Below are 17,754 nucleotides of genomic sequence, written 5' to 3'. Positions count from 1 at the left end.
CACGCAAAGCGTGCCCGAAGCAACTAAATCAGCGTCTCATCGATATCCTCCCTTCCTGTATATCCTTCCTCTGGCGTTCTTCCACTCCCCCCCCCCCAACTGTTGGTCGAATCCTAACTGTTCTCAATACACCTGGTTCCCTGGGAAGCCCGTAAACTGATTTGTGGTGGAATCGCAACAACAGCAACCTCCTCCGTGCTTCTGTTCGTATCGTACGAACGATTCGTTGAGATCCGGTTCAAATGAACCCTCCCTCGTAGTTTGTCTCCTTTTTTCTGAGCCGTTGTCGTCTTTACTTCACTCTCTCTCTCTCTCTCTTCTTTGCGTGTGTACGCAAAATCATCGCAATCAGAACCATGGCGTTGCTGCGTGACGTCACCCATTCCGAAAGCGAAACTCTTCCGCCAAAGTTTCTCGGCTATCCACGCTGTTTCTCAACTCTGGGAACATGTGGGTGCCTCACACAAACCACGAACGAAAAACTGGACAGACCACAACAAGGGGAGCAGGCGTTGGCCGTCAGCTGAACGTCACGCCTGACGTCACAACGTAGCGGGCGCTTGGCGGGCGCTTCCCGTTTATGGATGTGCGCGCCCAGAAACCTGCTCCTCGAAGTGCGCATGCGTTATACATGCGCTCCGAAGCAGACGAACTCTGTCGCGGACCAGCGCGCTAGCAGACGACAGGGAATCGAGCGAAGCGTCGGATGGGAAAACCTGGCACTTTGTGATCGTTGCGAAGCGGTTTGTTCTACAAAGAGCGTTTTCGAGCTTCTGTCAGTTTTCTCATCGTTAAAACAGAAAACAGAAGCAGCAGTCCGACGTTCTTCAACGAAGTTTCGAGACTAAATTAATCGAACTTGCGAAGGCTACCGTGTGCTATTCAACGTGCTTTGGAGAACACCACCTGTTGCCGTTTTCAGGATTTTTGGTGCGGCAGCTTCAGGTCCCAGGCCTGTTCGACTCTCCGATGTGCTTCATCTGGAATCAAATTCAGCTTTGGACGTGGTGAAACACTGGAAGTGCGCGGATTTAGTGACAGTGCCAGGACGGTTTTCAGTGAATCGTATGCTTCCTGCGAGGGTGGTGTGGTGAAAGTGATCCCCTTGAGGTAGCACTCGCCGAAAGAAAAAGTTGATTAAAAAAACAACGGTAAGTGAGATTGCACTCAATTTTTTGAAGAGATTGTGATGGTACTTTTAAGGCGTACACCCAAGGGGGGGGGGGGGTGTTACAAACTTACAATGTATGTTCGCTTCTGAATAGGGCAAGAAAGGCTACCACGACATACAGCATATGTGCACACACAAACATCATATGTACAACTCATAATCGGACATATTCTCTAGCAGCAACTGACGTATGTAAGAACAACAGCTTTATTGTGATGATTTCATCGACCACAGGCGATACTCAATCCCACTGCACGCGGTAATTCAGACGTAGGTTCTTCGTTTGACTGTATAGAATCAATTTTTGTAAATCAAATAAACCCGTATCACTGAAGAAATACGTCACACGTAGGGGAATACTTTTACGTAGTATTTTAGAGCGGACAACGTTATGTTTTTGTACACATGGTTGTACTTAGTAGCACAAGAAGGAAGCAAGAGAGCTGAAAGATAGGATAGGAACAGCATCAACGTTGTACACAACGCAGTATACAGAAAACGCACCTGTTCGATAACGGCTGCGTCAGGATATTAAAACACCTAAACTGGGGCAGATCCCACACAGTCCTTTAGTAATCATTATTCCTTTCACGGTTCCCCGACATTTCTGTGCTTTACCTACCACGTAAATTATGCTTACTCGTCACGAAAAAAAAAAAAAGTAGAATAATAAACTGTCACCACACCGCTTATCATCAAACAAGCTTTTTCGTGACCAGATATGTTTCATGTCAGCGTGCCAGCATATGAAATTAGGACGCGCATTTTGAATGAAGTTGATTCCTCGTGCGTACTTTTCGTCAAGGGATATATCACAGGCCATTAGGCTGTTGCAACGTGAAACACCACCCGAAAGCGTGAGAGCATTGCCATTGCTCAGACCACATTCGCTCTAACTACAAACTGAGTTATCATGCGGACAGCGTGTAGAGAAATCGTAAGGCTCGTAAATAACTTCACCTCGTTTCTCCACGTGCATATTTGATGCCCTGGCTCAGCAGCTTGAACACGTTTACAAAAAGAAAAGAAAAACAAACATCCCGTTTTGTTCCTTCGCACTCAGGGGTTTTCGTCGTGAATGACCGTTTCGCCCATATATATACACAGGCGGAACACTGCTGGAGGAATTTTATGGGTTGTTTAGAGAAAATAATAACTGCCCGTAAAATGGAGAGAGAGAACGGGAGTCTGGAAATTCCTTACTCTGTTTTTCTTTTACTTTTGTTGTTGCTGTTGTTTTTTCAATCCGTCCGAAGGTAGGGAGTTTGTTCTGCACTTCGGAGTGGCACACTGTCCCGTATCTCACGAGTATTAAATAAGTATCAGGAGGATAAGACAACAAACAACCGAACGTGTCCGGGGTCGGTATATTGACTTTTCTGTGTATAGTGCACGGGGAGTATATATGATTGGTTGTCTCCAGGATATATGAGGGTCGCTATAAGAAGGCAATAACTGTCGGCACCATCGCGCACAGGGGTAATACCGGCATTCCACGGAGTCTGTTCAGAATCACATAGCAAGGAAAATATGTACCTGTAGGCGGCAAGGGCTCCATAGAGGTAAGAATAGAGGAGGATTAGTGCTATTTTTAGATGAGATTGGGCGGTGCAGTAGAGGTAGGTGAACAGCAGGTTGAGAAGTGACACCTCATTTCAATGTAAAAACGAAACAAAAAAAAGATTTTTGTCACAAACATTTTTCACAAAACAGTTTTTTTTTTTTTTGCAAAAAGATTTTCTGATTCAGATATGGTATCTCCATGTACGTACGAGCGTCTGCTCACAGGCTATTAACAGCATGCTGTTAAGACGTAATTAGATGCGGCCTTTTTATTACTACTACTTTTCAAATCAAGATGGAAGTATGACTACTATTCAGGCTGTGTCCACAGTACGTACATACAGCCACAATGAGACCACCGAAATCTCTTGGCGATGACAACAGCAGAAACTTGAGCAAGTTGGTGACGCATATTTGCATTAGTCGATGGCAATAGCGCTATATTTGAACTGGCGATATGAAATAGTAATTATTTCGGAAACGGATCTGTCATGATTGGAAAGTGCATGATGGAAAAAGAACACACTCTGAGGTTGGAGCACACAACGGACGAAGAGACACACAAGAGACGAACACAACACAAGCCTCAAGGTGCGAAGTTGCCATATTTCAATCTACTTACTTACTTTACAACTAATTACTTTCATAATACTTCAAACATGCAATCACCTCTTTTTTTAGTCTACATCCGCTTCTAGTCTGCAGGTTCTTATACTGTACCCCCTCGTTTTGGTTTCGCCGTGAGGTAGTCGTTAGAAACGAACATAGCGCGTGTAAAGTTCCAAGTGAAGTCCCACCGCGGCCGTACGAAAAATGTGCCGAGAACTTTTCACCACGTAGTACACAACGCGTTCCTTAGGTACATACAGACACCCGACAAACACGCACTTCCGCGCACTGTCTCGCTCTTTGTGTTTACTCATTTCGTTTTTCTCGTTTTGTATTTTCCTTCATCCCATAGTGTTTCTATATGAAACGCGTACTGTATGTTTGGAATGAGCCGACATTATGGCACCGTCCTCCTTATTATTGCTCCCCCCCCCCCCCCCACACACACACCTTTTGTTCGATGAAGCCAGACATGTACAAGGTACTATAAAAATGTATCGAAAGTACGATACTAAATACTGAGGGCAGAATGTACTTAGGATACAGTTGAAATAAAGAAAGCAACGAGAGTACAGTGGCGAATAATAAAAAAAAATGTTTCGGATAGTAGTATTTACATTTGAGGTAGTATTGGTCAGGAAGTTCATTACTGTATTTCTTTTCTTTATTTTTTCTTTTTTGCAGGCATAGGGCTTGTTGTAGGGTTTGTATTTCACAGTGTTCGTCAGTCGATCAGCCCTCCTCCGTTTCCTTGAAAACTAGTCTAGTTGGTCGATAAGTTGTCGCCCTTCTCCAGAATTTCTTCTGAAAAGAAGAAGAAAATGGAAGCAAGATAATCTGAAGATGAACATCCAAACAAAGAAAATGTAATTGGAGTATTTGGGTAGAAAATACTGAAAAAATATCTTCAATAGAGTGTAAATACCTTTCGGGAAAATTCTGAGGAAGATACAAAAGTACGGTACAGTATTTTGAGTACGGTACTTGAGATACGTAGATGTCTTGATGCAACGCAACAACAGCAACTAATAGATTTGGTACAGAAATTCGCCACTTAATTTATGTCTCACTACCATAGGATGTCTCACTACCTGAAATGATCAGGTGATGGAGTGAAAGGTGGACAATGATACTGTGCAGCGCAAGCTCACGACCCATTATTATTATTATTATTTTTTTGTGCTGTCAGACGATTATAGAACACAGTCTCTGTCTTAACTTTGTCTTGACATTTAATATTTTCCGCAAAATACGATCTACTCTTACTATCAATTACACATACCTCTCTGAGCAGCAGATGCCATGGAGAGTTGTCGTCGTAAACAGTATATATATTTTTACTAATACTTGTAGTATACAGCTCTTACTCGATGACGATAACTCCAATCCTTTTCATTTTATGTGGCATTATTTCATCACCACTCTACCTGCATCTCTCTCTCTCTCCCTCTCTCTCTCGGATCTAGCATTGGACAGCTAGAGGCCGACAGAAGTTGCATGGTACTGATATTGTCACTTTCGTTTGTGTACTTCATTTCCTGCTTCACGGTTCATTTCGCTGTCGTTTAACTATATTTCTGCTCAGTAATAAAATATGTCACCTTTCACTCCAGTGAAACAATCAAACAGAGAAATAAGAAAATCTCAGTCACATTTTGCCATGCCGTGACAGTTCGTACCTATCCCTGAGCCACACTAACCAAACAAAATGTGGGCCAGATACGCACACACACATAAGCTTGTAAAGCTGATAAAAGACAGACATACCCATTCTCAGTTGCTGCTTGCCCAGAGGCTACAAAAGAGTGGGCGATCGTAAAAGAAGGGGTTGTTTCTGCTTGGCGCTGCGCCTTTTTTTAGTTGTGTTTTCAGTGGTTGCCGTTCGCATATTATTTCCCGACGAGTGTGGGCCGTACCACGGGTTTGTCCCACATACTAAGCTAGGAAGGCAGCCCACGGAGCCCTAAAGCGCCTACGACGCGCCTAGGCAAGGTCGCCTACCTAGCTGTACGCGTCTGCTGCGCGGACGTGCCCACCTGTGCAAATGTGCTAACATGCGCAGCCGAAGCGACGTTTGCTGCTGGAGATGTATGCGTGTCCAGTTATCTTAAAGTGTGTGACAATCGGAGAACATTCAAGAACATCCAAGTATATATATATATATACCTGCATGTTACTGAGTGCTTTAAAAAATAAGCGAACTCTGTACACTTCATCGCTTCTGTTACGGATAGAAGACAGCAAATAGGGTTGCGTCGTTCAAACGCGTCAACGCTTTGTTGACTAGAATAAATATACCGGGAGAAGACACAGAGACGAGGGCTAGCTATGGCGGACCATGATAAATTAAAAACGAAAACTCAACAACAATTAACTTTACTGCGAGATGATGAATGGGGAGTTTCATCGCCAGGGGCGATACTCTACCCCATTTGCTGGTGGCGATGTGGGGAATGAAATAATGAGCCCCTTTACAATAGGTATCGAAGCCCTATGGTGTCCAATAAAGGTCAAAAGAGCTTTGAGGGCGAAAACTCGAGACAGAGTAAGACACAGCGAATCTGGAATCGAGAATCTGTTTCGTCGTCCCTGTGTGTTCCTCTGTCAGGGGTTTTCGCTCCTATCATAAATACCCGCTATCTTCTGATGAAATTTATCCATGTGGGATCTGCGAAACTTAAGCTTCTAGAATAGCACGAGGCGCTTCGAGAAAGTAAGGTCGGTCCGCAAATATCGGCGAGCTATAAGATTGCGGTCGTGGAGTGTTTATTCGCTCACTCGCGAGACATTCACATTCACATTCGAGATTCACGAATCACAGTCGTCAGTTTGAGACAAGAAGACGGTGTTGACGTGTCTTTCTTCATATTTCAAATGTTAAGGCAACGCAGCTGCCCCGCTCTCGTACTTCCTGTGTGCGGTCGAAAGGACAGTTCTCAGGTGGTTTGCCAGAGCAGACGACAAAAAACACGCTGCCGCCGTTTGCTCAAGGGCTATACGAGAACTGAAGAAAACGAAAACGATGTGAGGGAGAACAAACTTGAAGACGATGTATACGTTGAGCTAAGGTGACAAGTAGCTCAATATAACGGTGTGGAGGAATCCGTGATATGGAGGACTAGCCCGCAATAATTCAGTTGGAGACGGCTAAACCGGTCTCGGTGGCACAGTCGGTATAACGTGTTGGCTTGCTGATCTCAAGATCGCGGGTTCGATCCCGGCCAAAGGACGGTTGCAGTGTGGTGGAGGTAAACATTGCTTTCAGCACCGTGTGTCGGCTATTTCCGGCGCACGTAAAAGAAAAAAAAAGAAAAAAACGAAAAAACAAGAACGTGTGGTCGAAATTATCCACAGTCCTACCCTGCGGCATGTGCGGCATCTCGCCATAAAAATTCCGCTCACATTACGTGTAAATCAGCTCCATTTACCTTCATAGAGACGGCATCATTCGATATATACGATGCGGGGATGCAAAAATTGATGCTGCGCTGCGACAATGATGGCTGACACTGCGTAAAAATGTAGGTTAGGTTGTGTGGAACACAGTAAACCATTTTGAAGGCAAACTTTTTTTTTTTTTTTTTACTAAATAGTCAGCTGGAACTTACATTCTTGGTACCTATCGTTAGTATCGTATCATACAGTATAACGCTCGATAATCGACATGCTCCTCTGTTATCTCGCAGAAAGAAACGAGACGTTTCTTTTGTTTCTGCATTTTTAATGACGTAAAATATGTTCTCCAGGCAACAAAATTATATGTTGCTCGACACTGTAAAAGCATATCTCGTGTACATGAGATCCAGCATAGGCTGAATTTATTCTCTCGTTGTGGCTTCTTAGTCAATACAAAATAAAGCAGCGATCAACAGCGTCTCGACGATGCGTATTTATTCCCGCTGACGTCAACATTTTCCGAGAATCGTCCACGGAGCTTGTGGGCAGGCTGCAGCATCGGCGTATAGCGTACAAAAACGCCTTGCCAACAGAAGTGACTCGTAGAAGTCTAACTTCCGTTTCCTAATGTCAATTTTATTTCTTTTCCGTTATATAATTGAAAAAACTAAAAATCTGAAGCTCATGTGCCCTATATAGGTTGTTATGCAAATTGCTAACACAGACCGATGATGTGACAGCATGCGTTCCACGCTACAGAATGGAAGTGAACGAAGTGAGAGAGAAACTGCTAGGGCTCATGGAGCTGGGTGACAGAAGTGAACGAAGACCATGCGAAGACATTTCGTTTTTTCCCTTACAAACAAACAAACATTTCGTTGCTGTCGAGATTTTTTTTTTCTTCTTCTCCTTTTCTTCTTCTTTCCTCCAAGTGCGCAGTCATCATTTCCGCCGTCGCGGCGAATTCATTCCGCAGTGCTTTCATAAATTTTGGGTCGAGAATATACATAATGTTGTGCGACGGACAATCTGAATACAAATTTTCGACTATAATACCCTAGTCAGACGGCAAACTTAAGGCCGTAAACGGAACTGCCGTAACTTCACCGTAGTTGAAAATGGAAGGTGTACGCCTTTTTTGATACAATTATGTACAGCATAATTGTCACAAAAAAAAAAAAAAGACGCACGCCTCCCGTTTTCAACATATAAGGGGAGAGGACGATGTCATTCGAGATGCTGGTTGGGCTACCGGTGAAGTTACGGCCGTTCCGTTTACGGCCTTAAGTTTGCCGTCTGACTAGGGTATTACAATGCGCTCCTAAAGAGAAGGCGAAAAGAGGAGGCCTTTTGCACGGAAGGCTAACTTCAATTCAATTCGTTTTACTGCAAATCAAACACCACTACAAAACTGCCCCGCCTAAGCCTAGAAGGCTTGTGAGCTGGGACCGACAGACATTAAGCGAAACACTGAATGCGAGGCGAAATAATCGCTCATATAGTACAAAAGATGAACGTACGGATAAGATGAAAACAGACGAAAGGGAAAGCAATGATTGTTAGTCAAAATAGCCGCAAACAATAGTGCCGCAGATGAACGAACAGAAGGCCTAATAATAATAACGAACATAATGTAATTTCATGTAACTCATTCACTCAACCGATATTCTTTTCGCTGCAAATAAAGCACATGCCGAAAACTTTACTCTAAAAAGACGACGCCATGTGAAACAATAGTTGGAGTTGGTGTTGGCGAAAAAAATAAAAGTGGATAATAGTAATTGTGAATCCATAGATAGTACTATTGTTTTGGTTGGTTGATTGATTGATTCGTAAAAGAAAAAATGGAGATGTGAGATGTGCGTGCATTGTTTTGACTTCACGTATAGATGTTAGGTTTAATAGATGTGTAGGAATGGTATTGAAGCAGTGATGGGGAGTTCTTTAAGTACATTTCTGAGTATTTGTGCTTTACTTCAAGTACTTTTTCAATCGATACTTTAAGTGCTTTCCTTTAGTACTTACCCCTCAGGTACCCGACTAGACACGCAAAGACAAAAAAACAGAAACTAGCCAGTAAGTTTATGGCTAAGTGAGCCAGTCTAGGAGCAGTATTTGTTACCAAGAAAATGGATTGCTGTTCTTTTTCATACTATACCAAGTGATGCACAGACGAATAAATCGGGAAATAAAAATACTTTCCACTAGCACAGCTGGTTTCCTCTGTAGAAGTAAACGGAAATGCTATCCGTTGCATTCCATATACCGATGAGTAAGCACCAACTATCTGGGCTTCAAAACTACCGTTTGCAAAAAAAAAAGAAAAAAAGAAAGAAAATAAGTGTGCATTGGCGTTTATCCAATCAAAACACCACCAAAAGGTGACACGCGGCGCTATGCAAACGTTGCAACGTACTTGGCGGGTACTTTAAAGTGCTTTTCCCAGTATTTTATGTACATTTACAATATGGCACTTTATACTGTACTTCAAGTACTTTGTACTTTACTTTCAGTACAATTTTTGGGTTCGTTGTCCGTCACTGTATTGAAGGTACAAGGGACGTAGTACTCTGGTTGGCCTTTTCCATAGTGAGTGTAAATACGTGGTAATGTGTATGCTTCAACGTTTCGTAATGGCCCGGGGCAAATCGAATGCTTCGCTTTTCCTCGCACTAGTTTCGACCGTAATAGGCGTGTACAGAAATGAATTTGTTGTGTTGACGTGCTTCGCATCCGAAGAGATAAAGGAAGAGGAGGAAGAGAACGGGTAGAAAAGGGGGACGTTTTATGGTAGAGGTCAAAAGGTGTCGCTGGTCGCGTCAGCGTGCGCAGTACAACTGCAGAATGAAACTATAGGTAGAACTACTTTATTTTATTATTTTAACGGGAAAGCTACTGAATATCCTTCTGTCGGTCTTACATGGTTACTTGGAGCGACTTTCAGAAATCTTCTTACTTCTGCCCCGACTTCGCTTCCTTTTTAAGGAAATAAAAATAACGCAGGATCAGGGCAATAACACTATCCCAACTTGGTGAGTATATCAACGTTCATAATCATACTATATTTTTATAAGCCTCATCATGCAATTGGTAGGAATACACGCAACAAAATAAAATCGTTCGGTTCGCAGGAAGGAAGAAAATTGAAGGAATATGAGAATTGAAGGAATTGAAGGAAGGACGTTCGCAGGAAGGAATATGAAGTAGATCCATTGAAGGCCCGCTGCCGTAGATGACATAAGCTGACGTGACTCATCAAAAAATCTCAGCAAAAGAAAAAAAAAAAAACATTTTGCTCGCGAATGTTGAGGAGAAAATCATCTGCAGAAACAAGCGACGGCATTGAGATTGACAGGATAGAGCAGGCGACACATCTGCTACTTGCTCCGCGGTGAATAAGAAAATAGACGACCGATGCAATACCCAGAAATATGACCGTCTACTGCAGCGCATACGAAAGGTTTCTGCTGGGAAAAATAAGTGGAAAAATACGCAGTGAGGAAAACAACTGGAAACGAAAGTGAAAGCTGAACACTATTGCCTCTCATCGCCTTTTACTACGGCACCGACCGAGCGGAGGCAGAAACAAATGTAGAAGTAGCCGAGCAGGTTTTTGTAATCACGTGGTCCCGGCTCTGCGTGCTGGTTGGCGACCTTGAACTTGAACATCACGATCGGCTACGCCTGATTGTAGCGCTAGGACTAATTTTTTGTCTTTCGTACCTTCTGAATTATGTGCGCATTCACGCTGCATATAACCCTGGGAAAGCTGGTATTCAGGGATGATTCAAAAGGAAAAAAGTGATTGTGACGTCGTTATTTGTGGCCGTGTAGTTTAAGCTCTACCAGGAAAGCCATTGCTTCAAATGCGATTTTTATCGTCGCATTAATTTCGTTCTTTCAGTGCAATTGTTCCTTACACATATGCAAGAAGTTCAAAGTAGTTTGATTGCAACGTGTACAGAGAGTCGTATTATGTTGGTAGTTGCAACGACTTAATTAGAATAATGAGCTGCTCTAAGTGTCGTATCCAGTATTGGATTTTCTTCAAACCGTCCTTGGTGGTGAAGCTGCTAACGTGGCACGTTTATGGTTCCCAAGGTCGCGGGTTCAAATTTAGCCCAAGACTCCAGCTATTTAGTGGCGTTATGAAAGTTGCTGAGACAAGCCGTTAGCAACTCATTAATTTTGAACAGCAGATTCGTGTTAGTATGGGTGCCGGACTGCGGCATTACTTTCGCTTACAACGTAGTGAATATTAAAAGTGGTAAAACGATGAAGGGAGGAATTGAAACAGCTCGTGACAAACAAATATAATCTAGCTCATAAACGCTCGAAGTTAATTTTGTTTGTAGAGCTAGAGATTGTGAAACCGCTTCCAGTACCACACTCTTAAAACAGGACACCACCGCACAACGCGATCTCACAACACAACCGTCTCTCCCTGAGTGGCATCGTTCTCAACCCTGCTTGGTTAAAAACGGAAGGCGCACGCCTTTTTGTGACATTCATGCAGTTGTGTGAATTGACACAAAAGGCGTAAGCCCCGCGCTTTCCGCAAATCAGGAGCAATAACGGAATCATTCTCCGCAACGGTTAGCCCTCGGCGTGTTATGTGGTGAAGTACTGTTTTAACAGTGCAGGAAGAAGAATCGCCCCCCCCTCCCCCCTTTTCCCGTTTACCCGCTTGGTGAGGGCCTTCAATTCTTTGAATGGGCACTGAAGTGCAAAAGCTTCTACTCGTGGAATGACGGATACCGTTACCTTGTCATCAATGTAAAGGGAACAGGATTTATGAGCGAAAGAAATTGCAATTTACGCGTTCAATCTCTGTCTCCTTCTCAAGAAGCGCGACAATGCGGAGAAGCTTCGGATTAGTCTCTTCAAACCACATCCTAACGATGATTGGACAAATCGTTTGAGGAGACCAATGAGAGCCCGCTATGCATGAGAAGGAGACAGAGAGGGAAAGTGTAAATTGTGTTTTCTTTCGCTCATAAATTCCGTTCCTTTTACACTGATGTCAAGGTAACGGTATCTGTCATTCCACGATGAGAAAGTTCTGAATTTCAGTGTCCATACAGTGCAGGCTCTTTTCTGCCTCGAACCAACAACAAGCTGCAGGGAACCAGCCTTTGTCAAAATGGAGAATGCGAAGGAGAATTAAAAAAATACCACCTTTCTCCCTGTCTTCCAACAAAGTTAAGCGTGCTACAAAGTCAATCTATGTATAGACTATAGTGTTTATGGAAACCCCACGACGGTCAGGCGAACAGCAGAAGGTAATAAGCACAGATGGACCTCAGAAATTCCCCTGTGCTTTGCTCTGTCTGGGTCCCGTGGCGGTAATAAAAAAGCTTACTAAATATACTCTCCCTCCACGGCAAACATGGGTGATGCAATGGGTGAAAGCAAAGGCGTTAAATCGCCGCTCTCTTCTTTTTCCTCCACGATAGGCGCGTGCAGGTTTTTGTATGCGTCTTCCCTGAAAAACTTCCTCAAGTATTCTTCGAAATACTTCTGCGAAAAATTATGCGATATTTATTTTTCTTCCCAGAGTGCAGTAAGATAACCACTTTTGGTATTCAATACGTCGCTTTCTATAGACATATAGACAAACAAGAAAGGTCACAGTGTTTCTAAAGGTACTGTAGAACAGTTTACTTGCAATCGCAGCAAATTTATCTGTAGGATAACCTGGGCACTCAGTAGTCCTATACGGGCGTACCTCGAAATAAAGTGATCAAAATCCCCGTTGCAGAATAAACTACCGTAAATAAATGTTATCTGACTATAAGCTACACAGTCGCGCGCGGGAAACTGCCAAAGCGCATTTTGACTAACCTGGACATGTAAACACCGAACTTGGACTAACCTAATAATAAAATAACCAACGTGCTGTTCCGTCGTGTCCGCCCAGCTAAGCCTAACGGCCGCTAAAACGTTGCATTCGTTCGCTAAAACCATTTGGACAGACATAGAAAATCCGTGAATTTGAGTGGTTAAATAGTGCTGTCGCGTTTTTAAACACGGCGTATCAAATAACGGAGCAATCGAGCATTCTTCTTGATTTTTCCTTGTTTCGAGAACGCGAATTTCAAGATCGAGGATTTCGCAACCAGGAATGTCGAGGTCCTCCCGCCCTATACGTCACAATTTTTGTCCCAATTACACTCGTAGCTTTTCAGAAAATTAAAATTTAAAGCTGCGGGCAAGAGTTTGGTCGACGTTGCCACCAGCTTCGCATTGCTCGTCAAGAACGGAGCTAAACTACATTGCGTGCACATAACCCTGGGTCTAGAACGGGAAAAGTCGGATACGTATAGTCATCAGGAGTAGTGAAGCTTTGTGGGGTGCCTAGGTCATTGTTGCTTGAGGAATTGATGGTTATTTCCTACCAAACGTCGCCCTGGGCCCTTTTACCGCAAATTCGCTAGTTAAGCGTTTTCAGTCAAACGTATGACGTGTTGTGCTGGGTTTACAAGCAACGAGCTGTTATAGTTTACACCGTCAACAAAAACAGCCTGTTTGCTGTACGTCAACATAAACTGCCTGTTAGCAACACGTAAGCAACTTACATGTTGTCGGACGACTTGATGACTTCGAAACATATTAAGCGAGTCTCCATATTTTGATTTTTCAATCAATCAATCAATCAATCAAGCAGGCAAGTCTAACGGCATTCACGCGTTCAAAAGACCACCGCGCTCTATACAGCCACGCTCTCTGATTTATTAAGATCGATAACCCATCTCTTTATGACCGGAACAGAAATATGCGGGAACTAGCTTTTCGCTGTACGCCCAATGTACGTGTAAAGTCCCCTTTCTGCCATGGAAAGTTCGTCGGAACAACGTTCTATTGTTCTTTTCAAGAACGTTTCTTCTCCAAAAACTTTCCATTCATGGAGAAGAATTTTAATTTTCGTTGCAGAGAGCCGAAAGGTAAATTTAAAGAAAAGACCCGTTTCGTGACGCTATGCCCTCTGTGCGCCACTGAAAGACAACGCTATATCAGTGATAACTGCAGAGAGACAACAATAAACAAGATATAAAAAAAAGGGCACAACGGTCCAGGAGACTCTCGAAACAATGCATTGCGCCTGCATTTAACTGCTTCGGGGCATCTCCGCGCGTTATCCTCGTTTTCATGAAGCTCTCGAGTGAGGGGAAAAAATAGAAAATCGAAATACGACCCGGAGTTGCAGCTGAATTGTATACATGTGCACAGAAGGGACGAACGTTTCGAAAGAAATCTAAAAAAAAAGAAGAAGGAAAAAAAAAAAGAAACACAAATAGAAGGAATCCGCTCTCCCAGACTGTCTGAATGTTCGTCTACAATCGATGTCGTGAATAGTCCGAGGCTCATGAAAGACCGAAGAAAATAGGCTTACTGGGAGTGAAACGATTATGGCTCTGTAGCAAATGATGTCCTGTAGTCGTTTCGCGTAGGGCCTGGTCGAGTTGTGTGTTTTGTTTCCCGTAATGCATGTCCTGAATTGAGAGGCTTACCCAGAGCTATGTTCGACTGAATTCCAAATGAATGGTGATAGGGTATGAACAATGTGTTTCCATAAGTGTGTAGCGCGATAGCGCGTCGATTAATGTTATCAGCTGCGTTGCAGTTCAGTGGACTCGTTGAAAGTCGAAATATGTGGGATTCGTTGCCGCTTCCGAAATATGCTCGATATTCCGAAACAAGGGAAAAGTAGCACTTTCTTGTAGCCCCTCTCTGAATTGTGTTATCCTTGACGAACTTTTTATCTGAATATGGTATCAGTAACATATTCCGAAGGAACGATTACGAAAAAAAAAAAAAATTATGCGATGCGGCATTCGTCCACTGAAAGGTGACCTCAGGTTTCATCAGTTGTCTGCTATACCATGTTGCAGAGCAGCGTACCTATACATACAAAACACGTGTGATTGATTGATTTCTTGATTTGTAAAAGAAAAAAGGAGATGTTAGTCCCGAGCCACTCGGGACTGACTACTCCAAGACGCGTTATTCAGAAAAGAAGAAAGGGAAACTACACAAATCTATACACTTTGAAACGGAATAGATGAAAACATCACCACAAAACATGACACCAAAAGCAACAGTGTAGGAGAGTCCACGTGTGAGTTTATCTGGGTTTAGCTGGGTTTATGTTAGGACTAGCAGAACAAGTTCAATTTCTCCTCTTTTTTTTTCCTTGCAAACAAACAAAAAACAAACAAACGTGTAAGTGTTTCATCGGAGAACGCGCATCAAAACTTGATTTACTGACTGTGTGTCCTAATTAGAGTTGAAGCTGCTTTCCCGAAGGTGTCATAGCTTATTTGTCGTGCAAGTATCACGACACGTGAAGGACTGTGAAGTGATGTGATGTGATAAAGAAAAAAATGGGGATGGACTAAATAAAATCACGTGGTTGTTCCTGCGGCTTGTGTCTCTCAGGCTTCCTCATCACGTCAACAAAAGTCACAGGTTAGGTTATTCACTTGCGCCTAACAACACTATCACGTTAATCACATCGCAAAAAAAGAAAAAGAAAAGAAAAAAGAGAAAGGAAAAGTGGTATCCTTATGCGTGAATAAGTACGAGACGAGTGTCCAGAATACAGGATTATCGCCTTATGTAACGTTCTTTTTCGGTCTGTTCTCTCTGATGGAGGCACAGCAAGTGAAAGCATGTATGTGAAAGAATGAAATATATGGTGTATATAGCTGGGAGACAGAGAAGAATGTGCTTGCAGCGGCTGTGAACGGAGGGGAACTTTTCGTATAGTTTCCATGCAGTGTAGGGATTCCAACTATGCAAATTTTCCTTGCGTGCGCAGGCGAGCAACGCAAAGACATCAAGCCTGCTATGACATAAAATTCAGAGCGCTTTTTGTGAGTGTGTGTGTGTGTGCTACGTGACGGCAGAATGTTTGAACTGTCTGTAGATCTATAGCGAAAACAACTTTTGCATATTCTTGGCGCACTCTATCCACTACCGAGTGGAAAACCTCCCCACTTCATCATCACAATATATATGTTGTTGTTGTATCGACTACACCAGTAGGAAATAACAATCATAATATTATACTATATCCTATATGGGACTTCTTCGGGTAGAATTTGATTTCATCTATGTATGCACGAATACAGAACAAAGTTATAAAGACAAGTGTTGCATTGCAAACGTTCCTGAATGGAATTAATGACTTAACCGTAGAAAAACGTAAACTAATATTTAATAATGTACTATTAGGTAGTGCGTTCGTAGGATGAAAAATAAACAATGGGGGGGGGGGGGTTGGAATGACATCGTATAACTAATCCCTGCCAAATGACACGATGCTTCTCCTTGCCAGAAATAGTTGAGCCAAAACAAGTGACAAACTCACAGAAGAAGGGCAATCTCAGAATATTTTTCTATTCGGTATCCTGAGCCCTTGGTATTTCATCCCAAGTGCACTCATAGTTTTTTTATTATCTAAAAAAAACAAGAAGAAAATTACGGGCACCACTACGTCGAAGTGGTCACCAACTGCGCAATGCTCGTCAGGCACGGCGGAAAACTACATTGCATGCGGACAACACTGGGTCAAAAACGTGAAATGAAGGAAGCTGCATGGCCATACGTAGCCATCAGGGGTAGCAAGTCAGTCGGGAACATAGATCACTGTCGCTTGACGAATTACGGATTATTTGCCACCAGACGTCGCGCCGAGCTCTGTTTTACCTCAATTTTGCTGGCAAATTAAAAATATTAACCTTCCTCTGTTACGTATGTAACTGCTGCGCTGGTCTTATAAGTAACAAGCTGTTAAACTACGGCGTCAACATACTGCCTGTTTGCTTTATGCAGAACGTCGTACGCGAATTCAACAAATTGTAGTCGTCTGTATTTTTCTTTCATTGTGCCTGATTAATTAATCAATTAGATACGCATAAATATATTTAAAATGGCAAGTTGTTGTTTGCCTTGGAAGCACCCCTCGGAGGTGTTTCCGACGAGGTACGCTTTGTGTGGCTTTATTTTTTATTTTTTCTTATGACAGGGAACGCACTTTTCAACCACATGTGCGAGCTATACATACGATTAATTGATTGGTTTGAGAAAAAAAAGAAAAATACGTAGATGTAGGTTGCTCCAGTACATATTTCACTTTCACATACTTAGTATGTATCTCAAAGACATATTTTCGTTTTCGTATCATCCGAATCCCTTACCGGTAAGTGATGGTTTATCAGGACCATAAGTTTAACACTCCTGATTTGTGGAAAGCGCGGGGCGTACGCCTTTTTGTGACAATTAACCCAGCTGCATAGGTGTCACAAAAAATAGGTGTCATAGGTGTCCCGGTTTTAACCAAGCAGGGGGCAGAAAGATGTCATCCGGAGTGGTGGTTGGCTAAGAGCGTGCTATGCAGTGAAGTGTGCGGTACATGTTTCACTTTCACATATTTAATATTTCACAGACGTAATTTCGCTTCCATGTCATCCGAGTCCCTCGCGCACCCTAAAAATTTGTGGTGGTGGTCCTGAAAGAGCTCACCGTTGTCAACCTCACAGAGGTGGGCACGTCACGGCAAACGCTCTGCGAGAATGTGCGTCCTGGGCCGACTTCTAAGGAATCTGTGCTGAAAGGGCTCGCCGAACTGTGCCGAGGGGGGGGGGGGTAATGGCAGGACCGGCTCGCCGTTGTTGGGCACACAAAAGTGGGCGTGGTCACGACTATAGCAAAAAAGAAAAAGGAAAAAAAAGACGGATGGAGGATAGAGGATGAAGGGTGGAGATGCGTAGAGGGTGCATGAGCTCGTTAGGGAGAGCAAAGTGTTAGATGGATCGTTGAGCAAGGTTGAGAATAAGGTTCTTTGCTTTAGCGGAACGTTCGGCAGAAGAACCACCGAGGTAGAGGATGTCCGCTAGCGTGCCCGAGCTGGAGCGAGGGAGATGGGCTTCGCGCGCAGAATGGTATGCACGGCAGTCTCGCACTGTGCCGATCTTCACCACATAGCACGCTCTTAGCCAATCAGCATCCCG

At 43.2% G+C, this 17,754-nt stretch overlaps 1 protein-coding gene across 1 annotated transcript in view; it reads left to right on the top strand.

Moving 5' to 3' along the window:
* The first annotated feature begins 596 nt into the window (after positions 1–596).
* Positions 597–17,754, top strand: part of LOC135399347 (uncharacterized) — a 68,281-nt gene continuing 51,123 nt past the window's right edge. The window contains exon 1 of the mRNA XM_064631229.1: positions 597–1,151. The gene's annotated coding sequence lies outside the window, so the exon portion shown is untranslated. The remainder of the gene's footprint in view (positions 1,152–17,754) is intronic.

The sequence above is a fragment of the Ornithodoros turicata genome, chromosome 6 (assembly GCF_037126465.1).
Source record: "Ornithodoros turicata isolate Travis chromosome 6, ASM3712646v1, whole genome shotgun sequence".
Classification (NCBI taxonomy): Eukaryota; Metazoa; Arthropoda; class Arachnida; order Ixodida; family Argasidae; genus Ornithodoros; species Ornithodoros turicata.
The sequence above is the reverse complement of the archived record's forward strand: the minus strand, read 5'-3'. Positions and strand labels throughout refer to the sequence as shown.